The sequence below is a fragment of the Chlamydotis macqueenii genome, chromosome 2 (genome assembly GCF_036417535.1).
Source record: "Chlamydotis macqueenii isolate bChlMac1 chromosome 2, bChlMac1.mat, whole genome shotgun sequence".
NCBI classification, from domain to species: Eukaryota; Metazoa; Chordata; class Aves; order Otidiformes; family Otididae; genus Chlamydotis; species Chlamydotis macqueenii.
Genome location: NC_141557.1, coordinates 112145121 through 112159307, shown reverse-complemented (window position 1 = coordinate 112159307; position 14187 = coordinate 112145121).

Here is a 14187-nt window from a genome sequence, read left to right as displayed (position 1 = left end):
CCTTAGTAAATACAGACCAGAGTGTGATGTTCTGACTCTGCTAAGAGACACCTTTATCCACGAGTGGTTTTTTTTTTAATTTAGAAGAGTTTCTTCTAGGTATAGTATAAATGATATACAGTGTTACTCCACAAAAGTAAGGATATCAGAATCTGACCCAGGGTTTGCTAATGATGTGTTGATAACAAAACAGAAGAACACTTCCTTCAGACCTACATTGAATCATCTTTTTTGGGTAAGACAAACTGGCCACATATCTGTATAGTGCTCAAGTATCATGGGAGGTTAGAGATATTTTGTTAAAAATGTATACCATATGTCAGGGGAGATTTGTGCTTATTGATTGGCATATTGAGAAAATTATTTCAAGCATGTGTGTGGGAGTGGCCTGGTTAATTAGGGACTATCAGATACCTTATATCAACATAGTTTGGTTGTACATTAATATTTTGATATCTATTATTTTATCCAGACACAGAATTTACTGTAATACTTGACCTAGTTCTCAACTTCAGAAGCTGAGGCTACAGGGCCTCTTCATATGTCAGCTAATTTACCAATGAGTTGGATGTTTACGCAGTTGTCAAGAGCATCAACACTAAAAACAGAAAACCAAATAAAAGTATTAAGGGAATGTTATATACAAGCACACTGATCAGCATTATTATATTTCCAGCATGAATATTCAAATTAGTTAATAAAAACAAAAGTGAATCACTAATACTGACCACAGATTTTTTAGATGGTTTTAATGCCATAATTAAATTAATTATGTTAATTCATTGCCTACAGTTATGACTTTTGCTAGCAGCAAAGAATAGGTCAGCACCTGACAAATTTTAGAGTATAATAGCACCCTGGCACAAATCTTCTATGTTTCCTGTCTTGCTTCTAAAAGAGGGCCGGCCATTTGTACAGGGGATTCTAGCAGACAGAAAGGTATCATAGATGAGATTGTGTGTTTCTGATGTTAGGCCTACCAAGATCTGTATCACAGTAATCTAGTTCTTATGTTAGTGTCTCAAGTGGCAGCCTCAGAGATATATACACGTGTTTCATGGAAACTTGTAGTGTTATGGAGGAGTTTGCCCTTTTTAACTGATTTTTTATTGTTCTCCTTCTTTACTTCCTAAAGTACAAAATACTTATGTCAAACTTCACTTGCTGATCCCTTTAGCCACTCATAGAGTCTCACATCCTGCTTCTATGCAATCTTTTAAATAAAAGCAGAAAAATACAGACTATTCACCATTATAATTTCTTTTTATCTTTTATAAATAAGAAAAGGAATTCAATAGTAGAGTGGATTAGATCCCTGAGCAGGAAACTCAAGCCTGGTAGAAACAAGCACGGGCATTTTGCTCTAGCATCATCATGTTATGATAACTTCCCTGCTGATGTATTCTGCTCCCGTAATAGCCCCTGTCTCTAATGTTCCCTATTTTTGCCCCCAGTCTTGTGTTGGTGCTTTGAAGGTACAGCTTAACACATTGTCAGGGACTGGTACTTTTGAAGGAGGATGGATTATGTGAGGTGCAGGCTATATGTCTGAAAGCATGTCATTTCAAAAATGTTTCTCTTGTTAATGAATATCCTTGAACCTATGTGCAGTCCCACACAAGAACATGGAAGAGTAGAGAAACCATGAGGCAACTTCAGATAGAGCAGGCAGTGAGAGAGGAGACGAGGGTGGAAGTGAAAGAAGATACATGAGAAAGAAGGTGGAGGCTACTTTCTGGCTTCCCCTACTCTAACATTCCGAAGGCAAAGTGTTTACTTTGTCTGTGACCTATTGTCTGCAGTGCTTTAAAATTCTGTGTTTCTCTAAAATTAAAACATTTGTGAATCCCAAAACTGCAAAAGTAAAAATGCCCCATTGTACAAGTTCTCAGATTCTTGACACGGGTGCTCACAGTTTCCTGTAGGAAGCTTATTCTCATGTGCAGTGTTGATACAGGATAATCTTTGCAAAACCCACAAACCTAAATCTTTAATTTATACATCAAATCAGAAGATACTGGTCAGATTTTTTTTCCTTTCACACTTGTACGAAGTATTTTCTAATTAGCACATCTGAGGGCATTTAAGGAATCCTGCTTCTATCCTTTGGTTAGTTAGAAGCACTGTAAACGGATCAGAAGAGATTTCTTTTCAGTTTGGCTCTGCAGAATGTTTTTTCACAAAGACTTTTTTTTCTGAGTATCAGGTTCAGACTTTTAAAGAAACAGTTTCATTCCCAGTAAGAAGTCAAGCAATTAACAGCCTGTTGACTACGAAAAATTCTGAGAATTAATCAAATTGATTATTGGATGGACTTGAATCAAGAACAAAGTGGTTTTGACTCAAAGTCCAATTGTTTCTGTTCACACAAGTTAGTGGTTTTTAAATTAAGAATACACTCCAGTGAGTTTATAGAAGCCTATGAAAGATCAGCTAAATACACAGGTATCTGTGGGATAATGTATTAACCTAGGCTACCAGAATGTCAATAGAACAAAAAAAAAATTAGAGAATTTTTAATAACTTCAAGAAATGATTGCAAGATGGATTCTAAAAAAGTGTGGAAACATGCATTGATAAATTAAATATGAAAATTGTGAATAACACAAAATAATTATAAGAATATGCATAACAGGCTACTAGAATGTTAGTTACATAGGACGGAAAAAAACGCTTATGTGCTTATCATCTCTACTCCTAGCTAAATACTCTTTGGAATCTTTTATGTGAATTTTTATAAATATCAATTTCATAAGGGAGAAAAGCCAAATAATGTAGTGGAATTGTTTTTTTCTTAATCTTAAATGCTTCAGTAGTCAAAGGTAATATACAGAATATGGAAAACAAGTTAAGGAAATAACAAAGAGATACAAAGGGACAAATCCTCAGAGTGAATATGTGCTAGAGAAACATTTACTATAAAATAGGTCACCTTTGCATCACTTAATTGATAAATGTTACCGTTATTAGTGTTGTGATTGTCTCAAAGAATATCAACTCTGAACTAAAGTACACGAGCAGCTTTTCAGAAACATAGTCAAAAAAGCTGTCCCTCAAAGTACTTGCTGTCCATCTTCCAGATACCATAAAAGGTAAAGAGACAAGTACAATGGGAATAAAGAAGAGGTTGAGGGATGTGATTCTCCCCCTCTATTCCACTCTCATGAGGACCCACCTGGAGTACGGCGTCCAGCTCTGGAGCCCCCAACATAAGAAGGACATAGATCTGTTGGAGCAAGTCCAGAGGAGGCCACGAAGATGATCAGAGGGCTGCAGCACCTCTCCTATGAGGACATGCTGAGAGAGTTGGGGATGTTCAGCCTGGAGAAGAGAAGGCTCCAGGGAGGCCTTATAACGGCCTTCCAGTACCTAAAGCGGGCTGATAAGAAAGACGGGGAGAAACCCTTCAGAAGGGCCTGTTGTGATAGGACAAGGGGTAATGGTTTTAAAATAGAAGGAGGTAGAGTTAGATTTCATATAAGGAAGACATTTTTTACAATGAGGGTGGTGGAACACTGGAACAGGTTGCCCAGAGAGGTGGTGGATGCCCCATCCCTGGAAACATTCAAGGCCAGGTTGGACGGGGCTCTGAGCAACCTGATCTAGTTGGAGATGTCCCTGCTCCTTGCAAGGTGGTTGGACTAGATGACATTTAAAGGTCCCTTCCAACCCAAACTATTCTATGATTCTATGATATCGAGAGAGTTTAGCAAAAAAAAAAAGGGATATTTCAGTGCCGAGTTCACTTCTTCAGTACTAATACATTTCAAGTATAACTCTGCTCATGTTTGGTGGGTAATACTCAGAAGGAACATAACCTCTGTTTTCTGCTTCCACATGTTCATTCTATAACCCTGTACAAAACTATTACATTTCCCTTGTAATCAGCATAGCAATTCTTTCAAAAATTTTTTAATCTCATTTTAACCTAGAAATAAGTGTTGATAGAAACAAGCTTTTTGGAAGAGGTTCCTGTTCCACAGCTGGAAAGTATGGCACTATATAGTTTGTCCAGCTGCTGGTCCACATAGTGTGAGCACAGGAGTTTATTGGATAGCTTCCAAAATAGCAAGACACTGAACAATATATTGTATTATTAGGTATTAACATATGTAGTAATATCTGTAGTAATGTATGAATCATTATAGTATATAATATAGATTTCAGATTAACATAATCCTTTGCAAGTACCCTCAGGATGACACAAGCAGTTTGAAAAGAGCTCTAAAACAATGGTGCACTACAGAATATGAAGGAAGGGTATAAAAGGTGTGCAGCATTGCTACAGATTCTTTTACAGATGGTTAGTTTGAGTATTGGTAATTGCTAGGTTATTCCATTGGAACACTATCTGTAATCATATTCTAGACCTACATACAATTAGAAGTAGACTACTTGGCCTATAACCCATCAATGTAGAAAACGAGGCACCAGACTTTATACTCTAAATAGCCTTACTGAAAGTTGTTGACATGCAGGTTTTTGCAATACCTTTTTTTTTCCCCTTAACAATGATTAATTGGAAAGTGTTTTGATGGGAGAACATATTTTTCCTGCTGAGTTTTCACTTCTTCTGAGTATTGGTAGAATACTTATGGATTACTACCTGAAAGTAATGATCTGTTGTATATTTGTATGCTTGGAACTAGCCAAGGAACACCTAGGACAAGAAATGGGAATGCCTTCTGGTTGTCTATGCCTCTGAATGAAAATAAGTAAAAGTGTAGTTTGTATTGTGTCCGTTTAATAAATGTCACATAGTAACTAGGGATCTAATCTTCAGAAATATTAACCTAAATCCCTATCATGATGAGACATAAACATAGACTGATATGCCTGTGCCTAATACAAAATAGAAGATAACAATCTGATTGCTGCCATTTTTCTGTGAACTGAACATGGTCCTATTTGCACATCACTGAAGAATTAAAGGCAACAGACTGCGCTTTGTACTACATATACTTGCCTTGGCCTAATCTGAACTGATTAATTTTTCCCTCTCCTGGTAGCTGTGAGACAAGTCACATGTTTTATCCAGACACCTAAGACTTTAGATCTTTAAAAATCATTACTCGGTCCAAAATTAACTGAAAGCTAACAAAAAGTTGTCACCATCCAGCTTCTTAACAGATTCTTATTACAACCAGGAGAAAATGCTTCTTGATTAACAGCTCCCCACCGTTGCTACTTTAAATGAGCAAAGATGGCTTCTGAGAGTAGTCCATCCCAATAGCTCACTAAATGGGCATGATCAAGAAACTCACTTTAGAAACAGAGTAAATTAGTTCCTTTATCAAAGGATTGTGAAGGCAGTGATTGAATCAACAAAGGAACAAGCACAACACAGGGTTTAGGTCTGGAGAGGGGAGCAGAGGGAATCTCTTCGTTCCAGATACTTCTCACCCCTTTTATCAAGACATGTATGAGTCTGAGGGGCTAAGTGATAATCATAGTCTCTAATTCCTCTGGCCATTAACTGATGAGGGAGAGGTATGAAGCAGCTCACGGACTCCAGAAGTTCTTCTGAGGTAGGCAGTGGGTGGCCCTGTAACATGTGAATTATTTAAACCTTCACTGTTCTTCCTCATTTATTCCCCTCATTATTCCCCATAGCAATGAGAGGTGGGTTCATCATCAGGATGCTTCATACTTTGACTGTCAGAGTGTTCATTGCATGGCATAAGTTCACTTAGATATCTAAGTGAGAAAATTAAATATTTCAGGGAAATTTCTCTTCATAACACCAACACTAAGAAAGTAATCACCCACCTCTTCGGATGGATTTCTGTAATCTTGTTCTTGTTTTCATGCATCTATAATTCTGTACTACAGACATGTCTTCAGAATACAGGCTGCATTAATAATATTCTATTCTGAAGTGATTGAGCATGGAAAATTAAAACTGGAAGAAAAATAGATACCTCTGAATATAACTGAAGTCTTCTCTGATATACTAGGGACCAAGGCTTGTTTTGATTTAGGAATATAGTACAAACATGTTGGGATCTACTAAAACTTTGGGGTACACAGAAAAGATGACAATTGTATGGTATCCAGACTACCCTGAATACCTGTAATACCTTGGCTAGTAGATGATCCTGTCCACTTGACATTTACAAAGTATTAAAAACAGTACTTGGAGAACTACAAAAGTAAAACTCTCCTTGAATTTTTTTTGACAGTTGCTAAAGGATATTTGATGTAATCTTCATAACTTTTGATTCAGTGAGAGAAGAGTATTTCATTAGGATGCATCTTGAGTACCAGAGAATAGAGGGTCTAGACCTGTCTAGAGTATATCTGAATGCTAAAAATGAAATTTTGTTAAAACAAAGTTTTATGAACAGGTATCACGCCTTTGGTCTCTATCCAAAGAAGGACATTTTTAGATGGTTTTGCCTGAGTAAAAGCCTAAGAGTTAAAACGGAAGCTGATTTACAACGCTTTCTGCATCAGTTGTTGCACACATATCCACTGTTATAACAATGACACTATTTTATAGTTCACTATATATAGTGAGTGGTATAGGTGTTAGACATGTAGGTTCCAAAAAGAGAAATACATTTTTTATATTCAAAAAAAAAAAGGCTGCATGTATTTCTAAATCTAAAAGTTCTTCAAAGCTTTCATTACCATATCGAGTCAATCTGTAAGATGGTAGGATGGCAAGTGTAAAGATAACTGAAAGAAAAAGAATCAGAGTTATTAAGAAGAAGAATTCTCTAATGAAACTACTTGCTATTCTGCACGAAGAGAGCATCTGGATACTTGCAGAAATAAAACATATGGTAATGTATTTGTAAGATAGTGAGATACATATTCTTTTAAATATGCTGAAAAATATGGCAGCTAATGTACACTTTTTTATAAATGTCTATAAATATTTATCAATGAAATATATTAAAACATATACTTGTCAAGTATATGTTTTCTCTTTGAAAAGAGAATTCATAATGTGAAATGATTAGCAATCTTACTAGATGACTCAGATGAACAAATTTTCTGATCAGAGTGATAAGTGCATGACTCCTGTTGACTTCAAGAAGAGATGGATTTTCATTTTTAAAGTACAGAAGTAGTACTGTATTGTTTCTGTAACTCACATTGAAAAACATCATCAATCACCCTTATGCTGGTACTCTTGATTACATCTGGAACTGCAGTAACTATCCAGACAGACAAACAGGGTCTTTTCAAATATCCTGGCAGAGACAAAAATTTCTTCCTTATGTAGCCAAGACTAAGGTACTCTCAGGTAGTTCTGACTGATAGGTCTCTTTTCTGCTGGGAAGCGGACAGTTTATCCTCACCCCTACCCAAGAATAGAGAAGAGAGTGGCAAGATGAACAGAGGTTGGAAATGTCATTATTTACCAATTTGCCACTGTAGTGGGGAAGTGTTTGTCTGTGGGATACTGACTGTCAGTGTGATTTGTAGATGACGCTAAAGTTAATGAGTCTATCCTTGATCTCCACAGAGACTGTTTAGAAATAAATGGCTCCTTCTTTTCACTCAAAACAACAAAAGTAGATATGTTTCTCTATTGGTGGTTTCCTAAGTCTGAATGTAAGAAAAAGATTACCAGATTGTCTTGTCTCATATCAAAACAATAACCTTAAAGAGATTCTGAGATAATTGCCCCCTTAGTTCCTCTTTCTGTCTGGACAGGAGAGATTCAAATCCAAACTGCATCAGGCTTTATTAAAATCTTCTAATTTTCATGACCCAATATGAATTTCTGAAATAGAGATGTCTGTATCTGAGGTGTTCATCTGTATTTAATCAGTAAATAATGGCAAAATGAGTGCTGTTAGCTCTTGATCTATCCCCTTCTAAGATATCTATACATCCAACAATGGTCAAACGTACTACTCTTCACTTACTGGGTTCTGTCACTTTCCATGGGTAAGATTGATAATAGCAATGATTAGGAAGTAAATCAATAAAACTGTGGTACTTCTATAAGTTAGTTAAACATCTTGGACCAGGAAGACCCAGAGGAAAATCCACTAGGAAATATATATTCCTATTTTTTTAAGCTGTAGGAAAAAAAAAAAAGATAAAAAGTTGAAATTAATCCAAGACTTAAAAGTGCTTTTGTGAAAAATCGTTCGTCCAATGTGTGTACCAGGATATATTCAGTTAGACACACCATCCACCATGGTAGTTGGTGCAGACAGCCTCAACCTATTAAACTGTCCTTATCTCAACCATGAGTTTTCGCACTTTTACCCTTCTGATTCTCTCCCCCATCCCACTGCAGGGGAGTGAGTGAGCAGCTGTGTGGGGCTTAGCTGCCTGCCAGGGTTAACTCACAACAGTGAGACCATTTTTTACTGTGGTTTGACTATGTACAGAATTTTTTTTTTATTTATTTAATGAAAATAGCTCCCTTGGAGCCTCAATTGTATTCTGTAGTTATGCTACCATACAGAATTTTTAAAATTACATACAAAAGTATTGTTTACGTTCAGCAGTTAATTTTGAACTTCATTATCTTGATAGATTTAATTTTCAAATGTAATTGATTAATCACTTGCTGAAGGCAGATTTTTAGTTTAAAATTATTAGAAATCTGAAAAATGTGTCTAAAGCCAATACAGTATAGTAATCGATCTTACTTTTATGTCCCTTAAAATACACACTTAAAGAAAATCTTGATTGGGGAATAGAAATTGCTTCCTGGCTAGAACTACCTCTCCCCATTAAAAAGTTTCTGAATTAATTATATAACCTTTTAAAAGTAATCATGAAAATGCTGATATACTGCCAGTGAATCAAGCGCACAAAACCTAAGTGATTGGTGTTGCAATTCTCTGGCCTTTGCTTCCTTATGTGTTGCCGTTAGCTAGCAGTTACAGCTGTCATGTGGGGAGTACAGCGTCGCGTAATGTATAGGAGCCCCATCACAGAGTTGTAACCTGTGGCACCAGTATCAGTGTAAACATGGAGCAAAGGGACTGGTCCTGCCTGGGAAAGGAATTGTATATGAGATGTTAAAAAGGAATTGGAGGAATGTGTAGCAATGGCTGACCGTATCTATTGCTAATCAACTTTAAAAAATACTCTATTTCCTATTCTGTATCAGGTGCTTTTAGATGTTAGGCTCCACATGGCAATGGGGACCAGCAGGAAATATCCCTGACAAGCAGGAGAAAGGAAAAAAAGTAGGAGGAATCATGGCCAAAGGAGTGGATTGTGATGGTGCTATTTCCAGCCATGTTCTAAATGGATAACAGCAAGATCAGATTCCATTTTTCAAGGCAAGAAAAGTACATTTCTGTAATTGAAAAGTGAGCTGGCAGAGTGCTCACAAATTTCAGTTTTGTGGATGGCTAGAAAAGAGTGTACTTAAGGCTAGAGTTACATTGCAATCACTACTAGGGCAGTGCAATTTAGTTTCTTGGAAAGGTACGTTACATTTTCGATTAGCAATGCCTCAACCAGCTCACTGATCTGCAAGTGGCAACCTACCATGATGGCACAGTGATGAGCATGCATGGCCTACCCAAGTATTTACTTGTATTTGCTTTAGGTGATGCATTGCAACTAGACTCAGCTACTGTGAGAGGAAAATTTGGGTCTCTGTATTGGCCTAAGGGAAGAAAAATAAAATCAGGATAATATTCTACCGCTGGTATTTTCTGAATCTGTTTCCTTTTCTTTTGCAATGCCAACAGAGGGGATTCTACTACATCTGTACTTCAAGCCATCTGCTTAGCAAATTAAAGGGTAAGTGAAAGAGCTGCTGATATCAGACAGCATCTTGACAGATATCAGACAGATATCTTGAAGGAAATATTTTTCATTTTTTTTTCTTTTGAGTGCTGTAACACACATTACAATAAATAAATAAATCACAAAGCTGTTTGTGCTCCAATGGTTGTAGGTTGCACCTGTGGAAAAAGTCTGGCACATTTTGGTGATTCCCTGTGAGTCTCCTGAAATCTTTGACAAATTCAGGGGCTTCACCATAGTTTTTCCACATTCTTGGAAAAGGAAAAAGGAAGTTAGAGGCTGGTGGGTTCATGATTCTTCTTCATTCACAGGAGAGAGCACAGATAGGTGACTGTGCATAGTGATGATAATATACTTATCTTATACACAGGCGGGTAATATACCCAGGATGCGAGCCCAACTGCTTATCCAAGAGTGCAGGATGCAAACCCAGTTTTCTGTAACTTATTTCTTTTTGATGGCTGCCTGGCTGCCTATATGTGTGTTTTCACTCCTCTGCTGTCCCTTGTGTGCTCTTAATTTTTTATTTGCAAGTAAAAAAAAAATCTCTTTTAGTGTGTTATTTGCAAACTGAGGGGATAAAGCTGTCTTGCAAGGCCACCATTGTGTTGAGATGTGCAGAAGAAAGCATCAGAAGACCTTGAGATAATTTATGCATATAGTTGTTGCATTGCATTAGTTTGCTGTTAACGAGGTACTACTGAAGAATTTGGAAGCACTGCCTTGGGGACAATTTAACATAATGAATCATCTCAACTTAACCTAATCATAGAAACACATGAAGAAACTCAAGAAGTTCTCTGCTGAACTGCAGAAAGAAGTTTGTACTGTTTAATACTGGGTAAAATGTCTGTAGGTGCTTAACATAGAAAGTGACTCAAAGACTCAACAGGAGAAAAGTTAAGCTGCATTCCAAAAAGTAGATACCCAGAGTGATGTTGTTTTTAACTACTTTCTGAAAAATTTCAAACAGTATAGCAGAATTATTTTCTTTATAATATATGAAAAATTATTCAAGATTATATTTTATTCATGTTTTATTCATGGACAGGTATGTAGCAGTGGACAGGGCAGGATGATTTAATTTTGCAGTATAATTTGCTATTTTACATCATTTTAGCAATACAAAACAAGCCTTAAAAAAAAAAAGCTCAAATATCTAATGATTATGTCTTCAGGAGGAGAAACTTTGTTGTGAGTGTGCAGCAATGGCCGCCAGGGCCTCTTCCCCAAATACTTGTCACTTGGTGAGGAGCCAAAAAAGTGGCCTGTTAATGCTTGAGCAGTTTCTACTTTCACGTAACACCTACTGTGGGTCTACTGCAACAACCTGAAGCAGCTCCAACGACCTCAGCCAAAGCTTCAGGGAAAAAGTTAGGGTGGCAGAGCAGGAGAAAGGGACCCCAAAGGATGTGATGTGTAACCAGAAGTGCCACAGGAGAATGACCTGTAATGTTAAGAGTTTCTAAAGGAAAAGGCTCCAAAAGCTTATATAGTTTAGAATAAGAGTAAGGTAGAACACATAGTAGTCTTCAAATCTATCAATGGCTGCTGCTAAAACGGAAACAGTCTGTTCTCCATGATCCACAGGAAACAGAATAAGAAGCAACGGGCTTAAGTAAAATAAGGCACATTTCTAATTTAAAGGACAGTTAAGCCCTGTGACACACTAAGGCAATTCTGGAATCTTCCATATAGGAAGGGGTTTTTAGTACTGGACATCTATCAGAGAAAAGAGAGTGCCTATGGATGGATTTTGTGACATCCAAAGGTTCTTTCCAGCACTACAATTCACTATTCACTATCTCAGAAGATGGGTTTGGATGCCTCTTATGCCATTGTCCCTGATTATACATCTTTATGGGGAAATTTAGATATATATTTTAAAGTCATACATAGCCAGTCAGAATTATATTCATTTTCAAGGATATTACTCCGTTTTGCCCAAAAGAGATGTTTTGTGCTGTGAACTGTCAAGCTAAATGAACGAATGAATAAATTATTCCAATGAGAAAGAAAGAGCTTCTGGATTATTTTTTTTTTCAGTTTTACAAACAACAGTTTTACGTTTAAACAATATTTGAGTCTATGACAGGCAGGCAGTAAGAACTGGCAAGACTCCCTCAGTATTTCAGAAATCCTCAGATTGCTTAGCTTCGTGTAGAAGCCTTGTGGGGTATGCTGTCAAGTCTGGAGGGGACAATTTTAACTTTCTGAAGAAACACTCTTTTAGAGCTAAAATAAATGTCATGGAGAAATCGTAACAGTTAGTTTGTGACCTAACAAAGCATATGACGGTTCACTCAGCTGTTGTCAGAAAGATGCACAAAGAGGGAAACGCTGCTAACATTTTCCAGAAACATCAGCAACATCTTAAAATGAATTGAAGTAAATCACATTGAGAAATAAGTATTTCCATATTATGAATGTCTCCTGTGAATAACATGCATATTTTTCCCCAGGAGTGCACAGTGATTATCTGTAAAATGTTGAACTATGTGATAACGCTGAAGAAAAATATTAAAGAGCACTCAGGCAAAAGGGTGAGTCGTGTTCACCTCGACTAAAAATTCTAGATCTTTGAAAGTGCTCATGGATATTTAATAGGACAGTAATAGGCTTCTATTTTTCTGCACATTTAAATGAGCAAAGTTTTGGAAGGTTGACTTTGAACTTGGGAACCTCCCACTTTACAAATAAGTGTGCTGCAGCACATCTTAGATTCAGTTCAGCATTAAAGGATGGCCTGCGCACGTGGAAGGACTTCCTTCTGCGGCTGCTTTTTCTGCTGCTTTGGGCTCTATCACCTGTCTGTTTGAGGGTGGACTGTACGTAGTTATGGCTGGTTACCACTCAGATTGACAGTTCTGGTAAAAACTGGTTGCTGAAGAACTTGCAATTTCCTCACTTACTAGTCCCCTGATTTTGATGTCAGTTCAGTTTCACTATTTATTAATAGATCTGATGCAAAGCCTAAGCAAGGAACACCCAGAAAAGTGTCTTTCCTTTCCTTAATTTTGCCATTGATCTTGGTTTTGTGAAGGCAAAGTAATACAAATGTCTTTAGGGTAAAGCAGTTAGAAAGACATCCCGGATGTACCAGTCTTTTTTTTTTTTTTTTTTTTTTTTAAGGCTTCTGTACAAGCACCTTAGCATGATCTTCTCTCACAGGTGAAAGAAGGAAACTGCTAGTGAAAGCTTATTGTGGTCTAAATGACTGGAACCAAGACCTACTATTTAGACAAAACACGGGTGGAACAGGAGCTACAAACCAAACACAAAATCCTTGTGATGGAAGAAGCAGCAGCAGATCAGTGTCCAGCTATGAGACCTTGAATTCAGTGAGTATCCCGTAGCAGATATGCTGCTTATAAAGATCACTTGCTACAGCAACAGTTAATGACACTAACTGCACTCCTATTTCAGGAATTTGTAAGTCTACCTTAAAATATACATTACATTATATTAAATAAAATTATAAATATTTTATAAATATAATTTATATAAATAAAAAATTACATCAGAAGTTATTGTGCGGTAGTGACAGAAAGGGGACATGGCCTTCAGCAAAGAAGGATATTTTAATCGTTTTCCAGTCTGATGCTGAAAACCCCAGTGGTCTTCCCAGCCCAGTGCCACTCTCTAATGCTGGTATCTGTAGCAAAGAACTGGAGGAAGACTATGGCTTTGCACTAGTCATTAAACATGAAAGGTGATGGTGCTCTGCTTAAGGAGAAGGGAAGAGGGCTACAGAAAAAAAAGAGACTGAAGAGTACCCTTGGTTTCCTCAGACATCTTCCAGCATCCTAGCCCATCTTAATGGGAAAGCCCAGCCTAAAATCAAACATATGTGGAGGCTGGAGGCGTTTGGTTTGGACATGTAGGGGCTGCCCACATTATAATCCACAACAGGGTTCTGCATTCAGTCAGAAGTGCAGCTCCCTCTCATTGATGGTTTCTGGTTTGCAGAGCAGTCTTCGAACGTACGTTAGATACCTTTTGAATGAAAGTAAACTGAACATGCATTGGGAGTACATTTAGTAGGATCAAATGAGAGCTGGTTTGAAATAATTCCCAGAAATGTTGTATTTGAACCATCATCTTCTACAGGAAACCAACAAAATCAGGGGTTTTGGTTGTGGTTGAAGTCTTCAGAATAACAGCTTGGTATTAGATCTTGTTTGTGGGAAAATTGGCATTAGAGTCGGATTTGATCTGAAGTCATTATAAAAATAAATGCTTTAGATAATGAATTTTCCTGGCATGCATCAATTAATAGTATACTGTATATATAAATACATACTATATACATATTCTGAGTTGTTATTTTACTATGATTTTGATTTTGGTTCTGGTTCTGATTCTGATTCTTCAAAATAAATGCTTATGCATGAAAACAAAACAAGCCTTAATTACAGCTAAAAGCATAAGACATTTGAGTAACAAATT